Genomic DNA, 21,404 nt, shown 5'->3' on the forward strand with positions numbered 1-21,404 from the left:
TGCAATATATGTTGTTCGTCAAAACAACCACATCAGCCAGAAATTGAAGTGCTTAACATGCCATTGAAGAGTTCCACTTAATAGTGGCCCACCTCCTAACACAGTCATTAGTTCAGATAATTAGTTTTAAATGATTGTATTACCACAAAAAGTATATAAAATAATTGCAAGGTTTTACGTAGGTAAATTTTAATATCAAGTTTAAGTTTAACTTAAAAGTAAAAAAAGTAACAGACTGTGAATGTCCCACTGCTGCACTAAAGCTCCTTTCGCTTTGAGAAGAAGGTCTGGAGCTTATTCCACCACGATGCTTCAATGTCAGTTGGAGTACACCTGTTCCTCACGATGTTTTCCTTTACCACCGAGCACAACATGAATTATAAACACAAATTAAGTATATGAAAATTTAATGGCTTGCCTGGGACTGAACCCATTCATAATCGATTAAGATTCACGCATTTGAAGTACGAGACCATAAGCTCCTCCAGACACTTTTAAAGTTGACATAGACATTTACAGTTGATTTAAAAGTAAAATATTGTTGAATGCTTCCCACCAGCTTTTTCTTTGTAAAATATTTTAATAGCTAGTTCTCTTAAAGGCAATCTCTTTTATTTTCTGTGTTTTATTTTATCTTATAACTTAGGATATATTACCTACGAATTGCCTTTATTAAATGAAATACAATGGGGTTTATAAAATGCTCCGTGGTTCGTCTTACACTTTTCTTAAAAGCATTATATCAGATTTCGACTCAATATCCCCTTGAATCCAACTTCAAACAAACTGAAGAGGTTTTGAATTTCATTACCTCAGTATACTTTGTTATTGGATTTCATGAAACTGACTACAAAGATTGAACAAACGCCGTTTGTATTTTTTCTTAAAACATTACAATTTTAAGACGTACTATGTTAGAACTATTCATTTCTTCAATATTCTTAACTAAAATTTATATTACAGATGATTTTTCAAACGATTATCACTATTTGATTAATGAAACTTTGTTAAATCAAAACGCTCAAAAATATTAAATTGTGAAATTTAAAGGAAAAAAAACGATGAAAGGAACGATTGTTTGATAAAAGATGTTAAAAACCAATGACTTTTTGGACCATTGCACACCTTCGGAATAAAACGATCGCTACCAGGCTATTTCAAATTTTAAATTCTACCAGCTTCTCCGGCTTATTTCTACATATAATAAAACTGTAACAGGACGATGTCTGTACATTAAAGATATTGAAAAAAAAACGAATACAAAAAAAACTAAAAGCAACAGAAGCCAAAACAACAGTTTTTAGAATTTTATCTGTCTGTCTGTATATTTGTACCCGCATCGAGCAAAAACTACTGCACGGAATTGAATGCGGTTTACATGTATTGCTAGAATTCTAACTTAAAATATAGGCTACATTTTAGCGCACAAAAATTTATTATTCCGATTGTTTTTCATTTAATATTACTCGGAGCTCACGTTATTTAATGAACTTATTGCTAAATTAACAGATTTTGAGAAACTAGCGCCGCACTTACATGAACAGATAAGTTGGTCGCTGTGTATAGTTTTAACTCAAAAAAAAATCATAATTGGCGCGATCTATATTTTAAAGATGTCTCAATCGATCTCATCCGATAACAACCACTCTTATACAATAATAAAAAAACAATAATTAGCATTTTTTCATCGAAAACAGAAGTCGAAAAAAATGTAGCCATAAAATCGAATAGAAGAGAATAGATAAAGACACAAAGTTAAACAGAAATTACAAATAAGAACAGTGTGACCTTTTTGCTGGATCGCTTTTCCTATATTATAAGAAAAATGTAATTATTTATCTATACTAATATTATAAAGAGGTAAAATTTAATTTTTTGTAAGTTTGTTTGTAATGAATAAAAAACTACTAAGCTGATTTTAAAAATTCTTTCACCTACAGAAAATAATTATCAGTGAGTAACATAGGCTATAATTCATTTTAAAAAAAATTAGATATCCTTACGAAAATTGCAATAATGTAACTCAAGATATATTTTTTTAAATATAAAAGTCATTATTTGGCGTACGCTGCGAAAAGTATTGATGATCCCTAATGTGATGTATTGCATGTTTATAGTACTCATTATTACATACAAAAAAGTCCGTGAGGCTATCTAACACGCGAGGCTATACATATCTTACTATTATAGTTAAATCACATTAAGTGTTTTTTGTTGAAATATATACAAATAATAAAAATGTAACAGATTGGTATCTGTAAATGGAAGATATATAAGTAAAACTACTACTCATATATCTTCCAAGGCGGTCTTTATCACTGCAATAGAACCCAAAACAATGATTGTTAGAATTTTCGTCGGTTTGTCTTTTGTTTGCGTTTGTGCGCGCTAATCTTAGAAACGGATTGAATGATTTGGGTGCGGTTCTTACTAATGTATTGTGGCAAACTTTCGTTAAAATTTTTAAAGTTATGTCAATTTAAAGAATAACGTCGACCACTTATTCGATAAAAATGCTATAAAATAACTGTTGAGTTGAATTGAGTGACCAATTATTCGATAAGAATGCTATAAAATAACTGTTCAGTTGAATCGATTGAAGCTACTAACCTATAAATGATACTATTTGAAATGATGATGATTGAAAGTTAATAGGAACAAAACATCGTTAAAAATGGACAGTTTCAGAGATTTAAATTCTTCCAATGTAACTTGAGCTCAGATCTATATTATATTTTATTATATATTATATTTTGTTAGGTTATGGTAGTAGCTTTATAAACTAAGCTGTACATATTACGGAAAAAATGATCAATATGTAACACATTTCTTTTGTTTTTCGATACTATATATTTAACTAGCTATTGCCCGTGGCTTCGCTGTACGTAATAAGTAAATATAGGTAAAGGATAAATGGTTATATGGAAGCCTGTGATTTTAAATTAAGAAGCATGAAATGTCATTCTGGTAAGAAAAAAGTATATAATGGGGTTTTTCTTTCATCAGTAAACTTACAGTGATGAAAAAAGCTTGTCATTAATTATAATTGAGAGTTTTTTTATAGTTTCCACTATTACACTTTTAATAGACTTGACATAATATTTCAACAGGTAGTTGAATAGGTTGTTTGAAAATTTATACTTAATTATTTGTTTTCGGTTTGTAAGTTAAAGTTTATAATTTAGATAGGTATTTCGTTCCGTTGCAGCATATATTATTTTCTCATTGTTTTGTTAAACTTATACTTAGTCGGTTAGTTGATAATAAGTACTTTTTTTAAGAACACAGATTTACCTTTCATTTTAAAAGAATACAATTTTCTATGAAGGTATCGCTTGCAGTCACAATAAATAAAGCTCATTAAAAGCCATTAAAGTATATCGGAATATACTTAACTTTACTTTGTTGCCCTATCTATATCCAGGAGCGGCGAAAACCAATACATACTAAAAATGTTCTATATACTGAAATATTTTAAGTCGGCTCTTACTATGTTCTTTACGTTATACGTGGGTGAAACCGCGTGCACAGATAGTATATAAATGAAATGTATCAAAAAAGTTGTCAACAGATTGATTAAATTTATTTTAGGATATTATGATTAATTCTATTCCAAGTCTTTTTTTTTTATATAGAATAGGAAGGCGGACGAGCATATGGGCCACCTGATGGTAAGTGGTCACCAACGCTCTTAGACATTGGCATTGTAAGAAATGTCAACCATCGCTTACATATCCAATGCGCCACCAACCTTGGTAACTAAGATTTTATGTCCCTTGTGCCTGTAATTACACTGGCTCACTCACCCTTCAAACCGGAACACAACAATATCAAGTATTGCTGTTTTGCGGTAGAATATCTGATGAGTGGGTGGTACCTACCCAGACGAGCTTGCACAAAGCCCTACCACAAACAAATTTGCAGTGAATATTATTGGAAATGAATGTCATATACATAATATAGAAAAAGAATAAATATAATAAACACATTTATACAACAAAATTAAAAAAGTCAATCGAAAAGTAAAGGAATAAATAAAATCTACTATATCTATTACTAAAACAGAGAAAATAAATTGTGATCATATGTAATAACTTGTAAATAAAACTTAATCAACAACGATGCTCCCAACATTATTGGATGTCCTGGATACAATCAGGTTACTGACATTTTCATTTTTGGTCATACGAGAAACGAATTGTAAAGTCATTTTTTAATTAAAACACAATCAAATATCATGAGTGAAATTATCTTTATGGAATCTTTTTTTTGTATTTAAGAGTACATACCGTAACCGTACCTTAACAGCCTGTGAATGTCCCACTGCTGGGCTAAAGGCCTCCTCTCCTCTTTTTGAGGAGAAGGTTTGGAGCTTATTCCACCACGCTGCTCCAATGCGGGTTGGTAGAATTCACATGTGGCAGAACTTCAGTGAAATTAGACACATGCAGGTTTCCTCACGATGTTTTCCTTCACCGTAAAGCACGAGATGAATTATAATCACAAATTAAGCACATGAAAATTCAGTGGTGCTTGCCCGGGTTTGAACCCACCATCATCGGTTAAGATTCACGCGTTCTTACCACAGGGCCAGCTTCTCTTAGATGTTAAGAGTACATAAATTCATTAAATACTGGCAAAAAGCACGGCTTTGTAAGGGCTGGCATGATTAAATTACTTGGTTAAGTTTTTTACACTACATTACATTATTATTGTAGTTCGTAATACGGACACGTTATTATAATTAATGTTGTAGTACTAATGGAACCATTACGCTTGCCCATTTGAAAGGTTTCTTTCGAAACAACGACAGCTTCACGGCCATGCCGGAAGCTTGATCTAGCCCTGGCTACTTTTTGTATGAATTCCGTTATCAAATCTACTCATTAACAGCAAAAGTACTGTTGATAGAAAAAGAGAAAATACGATAAAATTATTGTTTTTATAGATAATGTAATAAGTAAATAACTATAAACTTAAAATAGGATGAAGATAAAAATAATAACTGTATATGTTAATATTACATTGCATTTAATCTCAGAAAAACAAGACAAGCAATATTTTATATTGCAAAATGTATGATATAATCATGATATAAACAATTTTTTTTATTAAAATCTGATTTCAATTTAAATAATTACATTGATGACCCTTATATTTATTTTTTTCACGCAGTAGAAACCAAGAAAGAACCTCAGAAAGGTACCTAGCTCCCGGGGGGGAACTGGGTTATGTGGGATTCTTACCCACGGATCGGAGAGGCTGCAGTGGTGGCACATCGCCGACGATTCGCGTCCGAGTTACACAGGAATTCTCCAAAACAACCGTGACCGGTCCATTACCTGCGTAAGTCGGAAGGTGACTCGTCGCTTTCGTCTCAGGCTTCAAAGGCTGGTAGGATCGCTCCAACGACGCTTTTGCGCGCGTATCGTTCTTACACTGATGACCCAGATCAACTTTAATCATTTGATTACGATATAATTAAATTGAAAGGCCTTAAGGTGTTCACCATCTCAAAGGATTTATCATCCTATTATTTGTAATATACTATGCTTAAATTAATATAATAGGTTATAGATATTCAATATAAAATATTTTACATATTATTTTAAAGTAGTTTATGTCATGTCAGCGTAAGGATTCTCAAGGGATTATTAATTTTTACTGACGATCCTGCGGTGAATTCATCCAAGTTTTATTGGAAAGCTGAATAGCCTTTCAAATGGTGATACAAAAGAGATTCTGAACAAGTAGGCCGAATACATCTGCGTCAAATATATAAAAAAAAAATCAGGATGTATGAAATAAAAAAATCCTTTTATTTATACATAAATAATTTTTTTTAATTTATATCTTTAAAAATATGCTAAAATCAAAATAATCAGTGATATTGCTTTAAATAACTACGAGTATCTGTCAAATACTTTAATTGAAAGGTGTTATGTTACTTTATAAATTTTGTAAGCAAAATTGTCCTAACAAGCAAGTAAGACTTCAAACAATAATTACTTTAGACTAGGATTCATGTTTATTGAAATGGTGAGAAATTGCCTTACAAAGTTTTATCTTATCTTTTATTTTAATATACGGCATGTGAAATAACATTAGAATTAACATGTCGAATTTCACAACCTTGTTGTGAAATTCGACAGTTCATTTTTACATTTATGTAAACAAGAATTCTATAATAAATGATTTGATTATTTATTCAAAAAAAAACTTTTATTATAAAATCCCTGACATCAAGTCAGGGTTTCTTCACGATATGTAAAAGCTATGAGTATGTCTTACAAAATATTAAACCCTACCTTACACAATACAGTTTACTTTGTAAGCAATCTTAATATAAAACTTACATTTCAATAGAATTACTGTATTTTATGTGAATCCAAAAAATCACCTAAAGCATACTTAAATAGAATAAAATAATCTTTGAAACATTAGTATGTATAGTTTATAAGTTTAATAATAAATAATTCAAAATTGACACTAAAGTTAATAAATAACTTGAAGTTCTACGGACATTGGTTGTGTTTTGATCTCTTGAGACATTCGTACTCGTACTGAGTTTAAACTTGTGGTTAAATTAATTAGTACTTACAAGTTTTGTAGTTAGTTTATTGTATCGCAGTAAATATAGCTTAGAAATGTAAATATATTTCTCGCCTCATTAAAAATGAAATCATACTAAATTAAACTTTGATAGAAAACAATTTGATTACTTAAATATTTCTCATGATATCAATAGATCTACATATCTCTGAAAAATGTAATATTTTTTTATTTTCTACGAACTCCGAAACGTCTATTAATCTCTCAGAATACGTAGTTTTGTCATTTTTAATAAAATGAAGTACAAGGCCTAAATGTAGAGGCACAAAAGAAGAGTAGGTAACCTCCGTGGCCTTAATATGTACGTTATCGGTTTTTTTAATATCTAATTTTATTTAATACGTCCATTTTTGTTTTGTGTAAAAGTATATCATAATTTTCTTTTAAATCGCACTTTGTAATTTTTTCACTGAGTTCTAGGAAGGATTCTCAAATTTACGCAGGTACATGTATAAGTGAGTACGGTAATGGAATATTAAACTAGACGTTAGGAAGCATGAAACTGTTCCTATGTCGTGAATTATATATATATATCGTCGTCATATTATTGAATAAGTGCACCACGACATACTACGTCAGCTTCAAACAAGGATGTAAGGCAATACTAGAAACGATAGCGACATAATTAGCGATAGCTTCATATTTACTTTTGGTAGGGCTTTGTGTAAGCTCGCCTGGGTAGGTACCATCCACTCATTAGATATTCTACCGCAAAACAGTAATACTTGATATTGTTGTGTTCCGGTTTGAAGGGTGAGTGAGCCAGTGTCATTACATGCACAAGGGACATAAAATCTTAGTTCCCAAGGTTGGCGGCGCATTGTCTATGTAAGATTACCTGTAACATTTCTTACAATGCCAATGTCAAAGGGCGTTTGGTGACCACTTACCATCCGGTTTTATTCTATATAAAAAAAAAAAACTAATATTCCCAAACATATTTTTGTGATATATACTTATCACACTAACATTACGTTTGAGCATATATTATAGTTTGTTTGTTAAAAAATACATTGGTTCATAAATTTCATAACATATAGTGACTAACTTACCATTAGAATTGGATCTCGACAATTATTGAGGGTTTGATTCCTGAGATTGCACAAGATGCATTAACATACAATTAATACGAGTAAATTAATCTTTATCAAAATAAATAACAGTAACACAGTAACAGCCTGTTAATGTCCCACAGCTGGGCTAAGGCCTCCTCTCCCTTTTTGGGGATAAGGTTTGGAGCTTATTCCACCACGCTGCTCCAATGCGGGTTGGTGGAATACACATGTGGCAGAATTTCGATGAAATTAGACACATGCAGGTTTCCTCACGATGTTTTCCTTCACCGAAAAGAACGAGATGAATTATAAACAGAAATTAAGCACATGAAAATTCAGAGGTGCTTGCCCGGGTTTGAACCCACGTTCATCGGTTAAGATTCACGCGTTCTTACCACTGGGCCATCTCGACTTGTAATAACACAATACATAAATGATAACAAATAAATAACACAATACGTAAATGATAACAAATATAATTTTTAATTTTGAACAGTACTTTTGGTGGTAACATAATAAAAAAGAAAAACAATCGTTTTAACATAAAACTAGTATTTATTATCTAATAATAATAATTTAACAGAAAATAACAAAGATGCCAATTACATTAACAATGACAAAAACGATATTTTTTATTATTAACACGGACTATCAACATTTTAATAAATTAATACTTCCCTTTTTTGCTGTAGTTCTATTTATTTATTTATTTGAATATGACAAGAATCATATTATTATGACGTTTATGATGTTATATCAGATTAGAGATCGTGTAAGATGACGCTGGTGTCTAGTTATAGTGACGTTTTAGTCGATTTATTAATGTTGCTTATATTTAAAAGCCGTTGTAAGAAAACTACTGTGACTGGTTTTTTTATTTCCTGGAAACGTCAATAGCAATACTTGCTTAACATTGGTTCTAGTTAATGCAAATATGACTTCAAAAAGTATTATTTTTTGATACTTTTGTTATTACGGCCAATTTATTTGTTCAACTTTGAAGATTGTGAGTTTACAAACTGAGCAGGTATTATACATTATTTTGTGCATAATACCTCTTTTTACATAATGTATATTAGGAACACTTTTTTTTATAAATTAATTTATTTAATTTCATAACGTTGCAATTTTAAAAGAGTTTAGATTTCTTAACAACATTATACATTAGTATTGTAAAATAGGTTTACTAAATGTCAACTATATTTTTATCTGTATTTTTATTCCAGTCACATATCTGTGTATTCAAGTAACTCTGTTAGGAGCCAGGTTGGCTTAAAGGACATAAAGATTTCATGATTTGATGCAGCGTTCTCGATATATTTCTAAAATTGAAATGTTTGCAAAACAGTGAGAATCAAAATATTGATTTCGCTTGAAATCATTATTTTAAAATTTTAAAGCACTACCAATTTTTATTTAAAATAAGATAGAAACAATTAAAAACTAATTACATAAAACATTTGGTCTCGTACACATGATTCGCTAATAGTTTCAGAGTGCAGACGAGTACGGGTTACGAAGACAGTCACTAGAGTTTTGAATCATCGGCGATTGTGTGCAGGGAGAAGTGTTAATCTAAAACAACGTGGTTAAATATGCTCCAAACGTTCTCTTCTAAAGGAAAGAAGGCATTACCTCAGCACTCGGTTCTTTACAGGCAGTTACTTGATTATTTTACATCCATATTTTAATCGTTTCATCTTGTAATTTATAAAAGAACAATATAAAAGTATATACTACATACAGCTTTATAAGCAAATATGCTATATGTGTACATATGTTGTTATAATTGATTAATTATTAAAACTAACATGCATATAATTTATCATCTACGATCATGCTCTCACTAATAAACCTGAATATCCCATTTCAACATTAATTACAAGGCTTGACGAGAGCACATCGTTTGATAAATCCTGATATACAAATTTCATGTCTTGATTTGATAGTGCCAAATAAATTATTTAATATGATTTAAGTTAAAAATAAAATTTATTTAATAAAATTAAACTTATTTTTTTTCTTTCATATTACTATTTTTTTACAAAACATTCTGGTCTAGTTGTTTTAACTAAAATATGATAATTAATACTGAGTGTTGTCAAAAAAATTCATAGTCCTAAAACGGCGACGCCGACGGAGTTGGTCTTATGGCTAGGGAGCTGGTATGGTGTATGAATTGCTCAGGATCCATATCAAAAATGATTAAAATTCAGATCGATATGAATCTGTTTAGTCCAGTTAATAATTAAAGTTTTTACGTTATTTCATGACATGTCTGCCTCTAATGTTTATGATGATCATAAATTTTTAACAAACTATCTTGGAATCAAAGAAAAATCAGCGAGTAAAATGTCTGCCATTTTGTTCTTTATGGTATTTTAATGAACTCAACTAGAATATATGAGCAAATTACTTAGTATAGGTAATTAGTTTTCAGAAGAAATTTGAACTTCAGCATCAAAGGCAAACAAAGTCAATTGACAATGCAGCATTACCATGGTGGCAGACGTGGTCTGTAATGTTTTTTATGATACTATTATCACTATTATAATGTATACCCGTCTCATCAGCAAATCATACAAAAGTTTTGTTGGGCAGCTCCCTAGCCTTTGGCCCCAAGACACGCCAATGGATATTTCGCATCAAACATATATTTTATGTTTTTATCTTATAAAATCAAAAAGTTTTACCTCAGAAAAATATATTTGCCATCATATATGATTTTCTTTAATAAGTTATTTCTTGTGCATTGAATGTCATAGTATAGATTAAGTTAAACTGCTTAATTATGCGCTTTGGTGGTCCGCGGTCTCGAATGCGCTTCTCCCAAAGACTCGAAGCGCTTCAAACGGAGAGTCTGAAATTATGATATTATAAGAGATAATAACATTAGGATGTATAAGATATTTCGTGTACTAAATGTTTACAATATCACTTTTAAAATTTTAGTTTGACTGCAACAATCTATTCTTTTAATGGACCCTTTTCTTCTAAGGTTGTGTGTGATAATACGCTTTAAGCAATTAAGCTATTTGTGTTTTACGATAAAATACGAAATAATTGTGATCGTTTAAGTAATAATTTTTCAAGCCAATATTAAAGTTTTTATAAGCCCATTCGAAAAAGAAACTAGGTTACGCGAAAATTTTTTTGGAATGCTTATAATTTCTAATGACCTATTTTTACAATACACGTAATACCGCCGTAATAATACCTCTTGCTATGTTATTACACAATAAATTTTATTTAATAGTAATTGTTTTTGGTGTAAGAGAAGCCTCGAAATAATGATATAAAGGTTTTTCCTATTACGTTTACGTAAAGCGTAATTCAGTGTAACGTCGAATGTTACATACATTTTCTAACGAATTTTAATTCTAACTTGTCTTTGATAAAAAATAAGCACTTTCGAAGTGACTTACTTAAATTTTAGCCTTTAGCCACTTATACGTAGATTTCGTATTATTTATAAAAAAAATAAAAAACTTCAGTTTTATTTCATTGATATGTAATCTTACGAAATATTTAAAAATATGAGTATTTATTTTCTTATTCTAATCGTTCCTTAAACGTTTTTACTATCTATAAATCTCTGGTGTAATTGACATATTAATTTGTCTATTTAAACTTCTGCTTTCAATTTCTGCTTTAGGAAAGTTGTTCGAGTCATTTCAAATCTAATTTCTCCCTTAAAAAATCGGAAGGATCGAGGTTATCTTAAAAGACAAATTTGAAAGTTATAAGGGGCTTGGTCGGTTACGTGGTCTGCTTGCACTCCGGCCATATTATAATACTTTTATAAGGCGATGACAATAATGTGCTTTTAATTTTTAGAAGATTTTTTAAGGTTTTTTAGTAGGTGGGAAACGCATAAACTTTTAATATTTAAAAAGTAGTTTCATATATAAACTATTATAGGAAGCATTGAAATAGAAAAATTAGATGGCACGATTTTAAGTAAAATATAAAGCACTATATTGCATTATACTTTAAATATGTACCAATCTATGTAAATAAAACAAAGGCGGGTTAGTTACAACATTTATAATTTAAGAACGGCTCGACCGATTTTACTAATCTTTGATTTGTTAGATTGGTAGAATAACTATAAAAATATTGGAAAGATAAACGTAAAAAAATAAACAAAAAAATAACAAGGAGTCGTTAAAAGTACAGTGTGCCCAACATTTCGTGCTGCATGTCAAGAGCTCAATGTGTTTGAAAACGGTACTCATTGGTACACGACCATGCAGCAATACTTTCTGCACCTCTAACTTAGATATGCACATTATTTGCTATTATAAATTCGACAAATTTCCTATTGATTCCACAGAACCTGTGGAACAAATAGAAGGATAACATAGATCGAACTAAAATAAATAGAAGACATCAGATCGAACTCGTTTCAGTTCAAGAAATCCCGAACTTGAGGCAATTGAGGATGTTACCTACATTCATTTGAACTGTTGAACCCCCAACAGAAGAGAAGCTATGATACATATGGTAATTGATGATGGAAATGATATATTATTTTTCCTGGAGCGTTAGTACGCTGGAACTGAGAAGACATTCCTCATGTTCGAGATATAATATTACGAAACAGTCCGCAATAGTCAAAGTTTTAGTAGCGTCTAAAATCATCATCTGGGATAAATGCACAATGGGGCACAAATACACATTGGAAGCACTTGATAGAACATTGAAAAATCTACGCAATGACTCGAGATGTTATGGAGGTGCAATGATTTTACTGTCTGGCGATTTCCGTCAATCACTGCCAGTTATTTCAAGTTCGACTAATGTCGATGAAATAAACGCTTGCCTGCGCTATGTAAAAAACTTCAGCTGGCAGCAAACATGAGAGTTGCATTGCTAAACGATTCGGTAATGGCCTCAATTACCTTTTGAATCGGTAATGGCCGTTTTCCTGTCAAATAATCGAGCGGATTGATTTCATTTCCTTCAATTTTGGCAATTTCTTCTCATCGAAAGATGAGATGACCAACAAAGTTTTTCTGGTGGTAGAGATTTGTGCAAGCTCGTCTGGGTAGGTACCACCCACTCATCAGATATTCTACCGCAAAATAGCAGTACTTGGTATTGTTGTGTTCCGGTTTGAAGGGTGAGTGAGCCAGTGTAATTACAGGCACAAGGGACATAACATCTTAGTTCCCAAGGTTGGTGGCGCATTGGAGATGTAAGCGATGGTTAATATTTCTTACAATACCAATGTCTATGGGCGTTGGTGACCACTTACCATCAGGTGGCCCATATGTTCGTCCACCTTCCTATTCTATAAAAAAAAATTCCGAACATCATTGCTAACCACAAAATATCAAATGGTTGAGTGAGCGAGCAATTTAAGCGGCTAAGAATAAAGATGAGGATGAATTAAATTTTGTAATTTAGAATCAAATCGTTGGTACTGGGCATTCATTCAAATCTATTGACGGTGTTACAAATGAAACAAAGCCACCAAATATCCGATTGAGCTTTAATTCTCCTTGGATATGTCTGTCTTGTCACCGCACTATTTAGAACTACAGTTTGGCTCGGTAGTCATCATAATCTAAACCAAGCAAAACTATGCAATGGAACGTATTTAGTAATAAAAAATGATGATGATCAATGTGATTCACGCGACGATATCTAAAGAAAAATTCAAAGGTTAAAAAGTTCTCAATCTGAGGATTCGGATAAAGAAAAAAAAAATAAAGCTCAAATGTTATGATTCTAAACCCAATGCACTAACAAATGTTGCCAAACGAGGGCAATCTAACTTATTTATTTTCATTTGAGGCCCAAACTAAGGCGAACCAAATTAAGGATTGCTGTTAACATGATTATTTTATGTTCATACGTCGGATTTTGACCTGAAAACAAAAAAAAATTAAATCAATTTAAAACGAAACCATATAATATTTTTTTTTAAATAAAAAAATAATTATTATACTATGCAAGAGACGTTTAATTATTTTAGGTAATTATTTTCAGTGATATGTTATATAGATTTGTTAATAATTTATGCTTATAAATAAATATTTGTCTAATATTTTTGACATGCGTCGTCGTTGCTTTGAACCAACGTTTAGTATGAGTACTAAGCCGAGCGCCGACATTTGTCGCTGAGCTGTTACGTATGCTATTAATTTTAAATGAACCGACCTGCATGCGGATACCGTTACGCGGGAAGCATTCCAATGTATCGCACTATTTTCGCTTACGTGCTAAGAAAAATAAACGTTTTTACAGATTAAAGACAAAAAATAACCATTAAAAGAGCTAAGCTAAGAATTACTTATATTATAATAAGATTTAAATTTTAATACAGTGAGTGTAAGTAGTAAAAACATAATATCTGGATTTATCCAATGTTTGATGATGTTAAAAATGTTGTTTATACTTCTTGCAATGATAGTATCTCTGTGTGGAGATAATGGCTTACCATCAAGTGACCCATTTGCTTGTCAGCATTCTTGAAATAAATAGAATTGACTTTAACGTTTGGTATATTAACGAAAAAAATACCTACATTTGCAATGTGGTTATTGTCTTGTACCATTTTATGTAATAAAATTTAATTATTTAATTCTCCCAATACTAGCTTTTATTTAAAATTATCATAATTTATTTTATTATTTATATTATTATTTTATATTTATTTATATAATTAAATTGTAAAGATTAAACATATTTGATGTATTCAAAGTATTACTAGTAAAAGTACAAACGATATGAACATGACAATTTTCAGAAAAACTTTTTAAAAATCATAATTTTATTATATGCAGTCATGTCTTAATTACACTCACCAAACCTGATAACAAACGTACAATACCGAAAGCAAGCGCTGGTACCTATGAAGTTTCAATGTTGTACAATTTTTTAATTGGCTTGTTAAGTTTCACTACAACAAGGCAACAGGCTGAGAGAGACTTATAAAATATATTTACTTTGTAATGTTTCTACTGTATGCGTTGCCATTTAATATGAGCGAAGTTTATTGAAAAATCCTTAAAACAAAACAACTCAAATAACGCCAGCTGCAAACTCGCATGAAATATTCGAAAACAATGTTGCCATTTAATAATAATACACTTACATAGAAACAGTCTCAAAGGTCACAAAAGGCACTATTAATTATAGTTTCTAGTTTTCACATCCTCAGACGGTAGGATTAACTCAAACACACTTGGCTCAGTAATAAACAAATTACTATTTTATATATCAAATATTGTTCTCTTTATTCACACACCAGACCTCTACGTTCACAGATTTTATGTCGACTTCCTCAAATGCTAATAGCCCCTCTATTTTCTTTGAAAATTGTTGAGAAGCAAGAAAAATGTTTTTTTTGCCAAAATAATACGGGACGAAATCGGTTTTGCTTGATCTCGATTGTATTTCTATTACCATTTTTTCAGCATGAAGTAACGGGTATGTGTATTTTTTTTAATACAAACCTTTCATGATTATTAATTATTCATATAATATCGTTAATTAATTATGTAATCAAATGCTGATAAGTCTTGTATCTAAAGTAAGAAAATATATATTATAAAATAGCACAATAATAGACATACTTACAATTCAAATAATGATAAAAAATAAACTGAAACAAACTTGTTACAATATTTAGCCGGCTTATTTGCCATATTAATGATTTCACGTTGCTCATAATTTCAATCAAACCTCACTTTGTTTTCATTATTTACAATGGACCTTTATGTAATATCTTTATTACTCTAGTTTATATGTATGTGTGTTAAGAATACTTTAAGGTAGGTAAGTAATTGAGGTGTATTTAATACACATATACTATAAATGAACATAACAATAAGGATCTCACCGCCATCAAATGTCAAAGGCTTATATTAACACTACATAGAACGTACATACGTTTGTATGTAGGTATACCTTATGCGTCGGATCCCTTCATTCGTCAATCAAATTATATTATGTGAGCATCGGTTTACTCCTAATCCCGTGTAATATTGTGATAGAAACCGCCATCTAAGTTAATTTGCTTGTTTCTCAGACGGATCAGAACATCCGAAGATGACTAGATATAATTTGTATGCTAATTATCTCTCACGCTTATTACAAAACGCTATTTTAAATTCCTGTCATTATTACACATTAGATTTAAAACAATACACTGTTTTTATGTACTATTTCAAAATAATGTAGTCTTTATTTATTAAAAAGTTGTTAGCTGCGATTCAAAATCATTTTAATTTTAAATAAATGCATTTGAATATTAGCCATAACTTTAGTCATAATATAATTTTACCTCTTAAATATTAGTTAAATAATTTTATCGACATGGCTTACTTTGTTTTATATAAGTCTTAAAAACTGTTTAAAAATCTTTTTCGTAGGTATCTTGGGATTCGTTATTAAATCTACCCAAATGAAACTGATTAATGAGTTTTCCTAATAACTTTTCCGCCGTTATGGCTTAATCTGGCAAGGTAATGGTATAATAACTCTGGTTTGTACACGTAATTATTTATGATATAAAATATATGTTTGAACTAAATAATGAAATTAAAAAAAGATGTTGTTATTGAAACTAAACAATATAGAAAAACTAAAAAAATAATCTAACAAAACTTAAATAAACGATATTGGTATAATTTAATTAGTTATGGGCCTCTAGGAGTTCCTAGAGGCCCATAACTAATAGTTTTAAATTAAATTTAGATAGTTATCTAAATAATTACGATGAATCTAACGAAAACAAAGAAAACAGTAATATGAGAATAATTTTATTTATTATCTAAATTTAGAGACGTGTTCAATTAGTATTCTATTATGTATCATTTATATAATAAACTTAAATAGTTCATTGCAACTGTTAAATCAGCTTATAGCAGCAATGAACTGCAGCTCAAACTTGTAAATTAGGGTAACTTAGTTTATAACTTAGATGTTAGATCTTCAAAGCCGAGGACATATTTTCATACAGACGTCGCAAGCTAGGCTTGTTAAAACTATTGATATTGAATGTTTATCAGTAGTGATTTTGAAAACTATTTTGATAACAATTGGTAAAATAAAATAAATAAATAATACGATATTATATTATTATTTCTATTTAAGATTTTTTATCACCTCTATTAATATATATATAGAGATAATTCAATTTTTGATATTTGTTTAATATTGTAAAATCAACGCCTCTCCAACTATCAGTTGCAAAGTATCGTTTCAGTTTGATGGTAATTTACATTGCAATGAAAAACGTTGTCTACAGAGAAAATATAAATAGTGCACTCAGTTGTAAATAAATTGATTTTATTGTATCTCATTTTTGCTTGTTAGCTACGTTTCATTGGCCGACAAAATAAGGATTTTTTTCATAGTAATTTATTGGTCATTCATTTACAATTGAATAAGCACTCGGCGGAAAAATCAAACACTACTTCCAACTCAGCTTTTCTGTATTTTCATATCCGTTAAATTATGGAAATTCAATATAGCTTCTGTAAAAATATTAAAATGGTCGTAATTGATTTTAGTTTCGAATAGTATCCGAAAAAAAACTACTTCGTATAAATATGTTTACACAAGTTTTATCGAGGTATATATGTACGTATAAAATTTTTCTTAAACTATAAAATATATGTTTTCTTTTTTACAGAAAAACAATTTTTTAAACATTAATTATTTACAATAAATAAATAATATGAATATATATTATATGGTCCTGCTACTGCTGTAAAATATTACAATTTTTTATTTAGTAAGATTTGTATGTTGTTTTAATTATCACTGAATATTTGTCGGGTGAAATCACTTGACCTCAAAATTGTTAGAGATATTGTTTGTTTCTCTCGAGAGGGCATGCCGAGAACAAAGCTTTTTTGTAAACAACCTGCGATGGGAGCAGGTAATGAATATGCCAGAACAAAAAGTCGAATGCGGGGCCTCATTAACCATTCAACCGTTGTAGTTGCCTTAAAAATCAGTTACAAAAGTCGAAATGAATAACTATGTAATACAATTTCCACGCTAACTTTTAAGTTGCATTTATACGGCTACGTCCGAAGAGCGTTAGTAAATGCTAAAAAATACAAACAAATTTAACTTTGGACCTAGCACATCTAGATGCGCTTCCATCCTCTTACACAAGTCTGTCGCTCCTAATGATTACACACAATTGACTCCAGCTCGTCTCTTGTTTTGTCGTCCACTTGTATATGCAAAGATTACGGCCAGTATTATCAATCAATCACATAATCTACTAGATATTTGAAACAAACCATATGATACTAAAAGATCGGACTTAAAATAAGTTCTATTCAAAGCTTAAAATTCACTTATTTGATTTTCTTACACGCAACATCAACTTTTATGGGCTCACAAATTATATCCTTGTAAATAACAGGAAAAAACATTCTAAACTTTATTTGAATCTAATGTAGTTAATAAATACATCTACCAACATTGGTGGCCCATTGACGATATAAGCGATGGTGAACATTTCTTACAATATCAATCTCTATGGGCGTTGGTGACAACCTACCATTAGGTGACCTGGCCCATATGCGACTAGCTTATGGGCCGCGCCTACCTATTCAAGGAAAAAAGTAAAAAAAAAACTACATTACTCAATAAGAAAAAATCAATAAGAATCCTATATCGTAAACAGACATATAATAAACATGATTACAGTTTTTGTATCGATCGTAATGTTCACAAATACAATATATTTTCTATTACAAGAATAAAGATGATCTTCATAAGTTATCAGTTATAATGCAATTTAAATAACAACGCTAATCAAATTACAGACTTCAGTAGACTTGGAATCTTTTATTCAGTCGCTAAGAGATAATCACTGCTTTGTAAAACTTTGTAAAGCTGAAAAAAACGAACGGCAGCTAATTAGGCGTTTATTTCTTAAATATTCACCATTGTTTGGATAATTGTCTTTTGAAGCGCTATTAATTAGTATGAAATAAAATTCAAACGGTTATTGTCCCGATACAACTCTGTAAGATGCGAACATTTTTGTTATTTAATATTAGTATATGAACAATCAAATAAGTTTTATTTTAACAAAAGTCTTTAAAGCATCCAACCTTCCTATTTCTTCCTAAACTAAATTTCAATATTGTTTTATTAGTGGGGCCTGTATGTGGGCTAGGATGCATACAGTTGCAACTTCAAATGCTAGATGGCTATATTATGTATACTATTGAGTATTCAACTAAAGAGGATTTAAACTGCTTCGTTGATCTAGTAACGAAGCACGAAATTCTGACTTCGGACCTCAGCTCGGACTAATAACAGCTATTGGTTTTTCTGTTATTAAATTCTCAGTAATAGTCGAAGTCAAGAAGTTAGCGGTATTAAACTCTTGCGCCTGGAACGTAAAGTCGAATGTCTGCTTTGCCAATGCCTGATTTGTCTTCCGTCGTACTTATGTCTACTAGAACTACCTCCAATGTTGGCTAATTTTTGAGATTGGCTGCATTGTAAGAGTAAATAATTAATTGCTTTATGATTTCTTATCATATAACATTCAGTTACAAAGATCTGTAAATCAAATTAAACAAAAATTGTTTTTGTTTAATTTATTGTGTTCTAATTTATTATGAAAATGTTGTTTACAGTTGTTATTGGAAAACATACACAATATTTTCATATTTCATTTTATATACAAATATAATATTTACTGGACCACAAGGAAGAAAAAATGTTTGTTTATTTGTTCTCTATTCATGCGATTGTGACGAAACTTTGGTAAGGTATTTTGTATAAGTCAACAAAGGTTTCTATCTAAAAAATCAAAAAATATTATTTGTATGTCTATCCATAAATGTAAGCGTTTTACATCGACAGTTATTACACCAGTACGAAGCCCAGGTTAGGCTAGAATAGATAGTGTATTTATCTCCTGAGGAGAGCTCCGCCGAGCCACTAGTGGAGCACAGCACGGGAGAGGCCGCGGATGCGCAGCCTCTCCGATCCGTGTTAATGACGGCAATCGCAGTGGTTTTTGTGGGTAAGAATCCCACATAGCCCGGTTCCACCTCCATAGGACCCGAGTACCTTTCTAAAGGTTTCCATTGCGGAAAAAATGTTAGTCTAATTATAAAACATTAACATCTTGGATCTTAATATAAGTCAACACAGTTTTAAATTGATCTCTTTCTCGATGGTGAAGAAAAACATCCAAAGAAAATCTAAGGAACGTGTAATTGTCAATTCACAGTGGAAAGCGTCTTAATTAACGTTCGAATCCTTTTAGAATGGCAGAAGAGACTAAGAGCGTGATTTTAGCAACCTGTTATTTAATTTCCATTTTTATATAGTAATTTTATACACATTATGATAATCTTCATACACATTTCATATAAAACTTTGATTATAAAAAGATAATAAAAAACAAATAACAATAAACTAGTAAAAAAAGGCTGATGTACGACATATGCCTATCTGCCTCGTAAAAGCATCAGGTTAGTGCGAGAAGGTCGCAAACGTACATGGAGCCTTATGCAAATGTAACGATAACACGCCTTTAGGGTCAATAAACTGTTACCTACTCACTTTTACGACATGATAAATATTTTTCCGATATTATATGTCCTACTCACACTCGTTTATATCGTAAGTTTGATATTCACCGTTTCTTTTGTTATAGATTGGAAACAGAACGAGACAAATTCCAAAGGTACGTGTTACACAAATATTTTATAACCCAAAAACAATCTGTTTTCTATACATATAAATAAATAACATATAGTAAATAACTCTCCATACGTACACTAAGATTTTTATTGGAACATCAAAAAAAATATTTTTCATGACTCAACTTATCTCTATATATACTATATTTAATTTGATCCTGCCGTAACTGCCGTTCACTCGGCCGTATGAAATACGTACAACCTTTTTCATTAAAAAAAAAATAAGATTTTGATAAAATGTTCGAAAAACATTAACTCTCATATAAATATAAATATAAAAACATTCATTATTTACTTTTAACAGTAATATTATAATAATATGTGTTGAGTATGTGTTTTTGGGATTTTAAAATATCATAATACAAACTAACCTCTCAAGTGTCAACCGGTTGCTTGTATCTTCTTGTAGGCAAAGATCTTACACGTATAAATAATTGTCTAGGATTTTAAATCGTCAATATTAATGTAAAATATCTTCGAATCTCACTACTGAAATGTTGATAACCATAATAAATATGATGTGATGATGATGAAATATGATGATTTGATGTCTTATATAAATTTCTGACATTTTACAAAAATTTTCTGAAATGAGCTTCGAATTTATTATGAACAGAATAATTCAACTGACATCGATCCGTGATAATAATCAAGTATGCTTGCAATTTGAAATTGACATAAATAAAGTGTTGTATGAACAGGACATAACATATTATATGTCGGTAATTTGTTAACTTCATGACTGATTTTTTTGGCCTAAGATATTTGTGGAATGAAATATAATGAGTTTAAAAAGTTTTTTTCATGTGTAATTTTGTAATGTAAAATATATAACGACCTTAAGAAGGTGGCGGGCACCAACTGGTTGCGGAAGGCGGAGGACAGGGAGCTTTGGCGCACCTTGGGAGAGGCCTATGTTCAGCAGTGGACAACGATTGGCTGTTGATTGATTGATTGATATATATATATATATATATATACAGTCGGCGACCCTAGAAATTAATTGTTATTTCTAGCATGAGCCCTAAACCAA

General features: G+C 30.6%; 1 protein-coding gene and 1 long non-coding RNA gene across 8 annotated transcripts in view; both read left to right on the forward strand.

Moving 5' to 3' along the window:
• Positions 1 to 21,404, forward strand: part of LOC126768952 (poly(rC)-binding protein 3) — a 247,576-nt gene that overhangs the window by 50,927 nt on the left and 175,245 nt on the right. For 6 of the 7 annotated variants that reach the window (XM_050487436.1, XM_050487438.1, XM_050487443.1 and 3 more), the window contains one exon: positions 20,326 to 20,355. The exons of the other annotated variant lie outside the window; for it this stretch is intronic. The gene's annotated coding sequence lies outside the window, so the exon portion shown is untranslated. The remainder of the gene's footprint in view (positions 1 to 20,325; positions 20,356 to 21,404) is intronic. 7 annotated transcript variants of the gene reach the window in all.
• LOC126769087 (uncharacterized) overlaps positions 9,211 to 21,404 on the forward strand; it is a 187,439-nt gene continuing 175,245 nt past the window's right edge. The window contains exon 1 of the long non-coding RNA XR_007669331.1: positions 9,211 to 9,222. This is a non-coding gene — a long non-coding RNA (uncharacterized LOC126769087). The remainder of the gene's footprint in view (positions 9,223 to 21,404) is intronic.

Source organism: Nymphalis io, chromosome 6 (genome assembly GCF_905147045.1).
Source record: "Nymphalis io chromosome 6, ilAglIoxx1.1, whole genome shotgun sequence".
Lineage (NCBI taxonomy): Eukaryota > Metazoa > Arthropoda > Insecta > Lepidoptera > Nymphalidae > Nymphalis > Nymphalis io.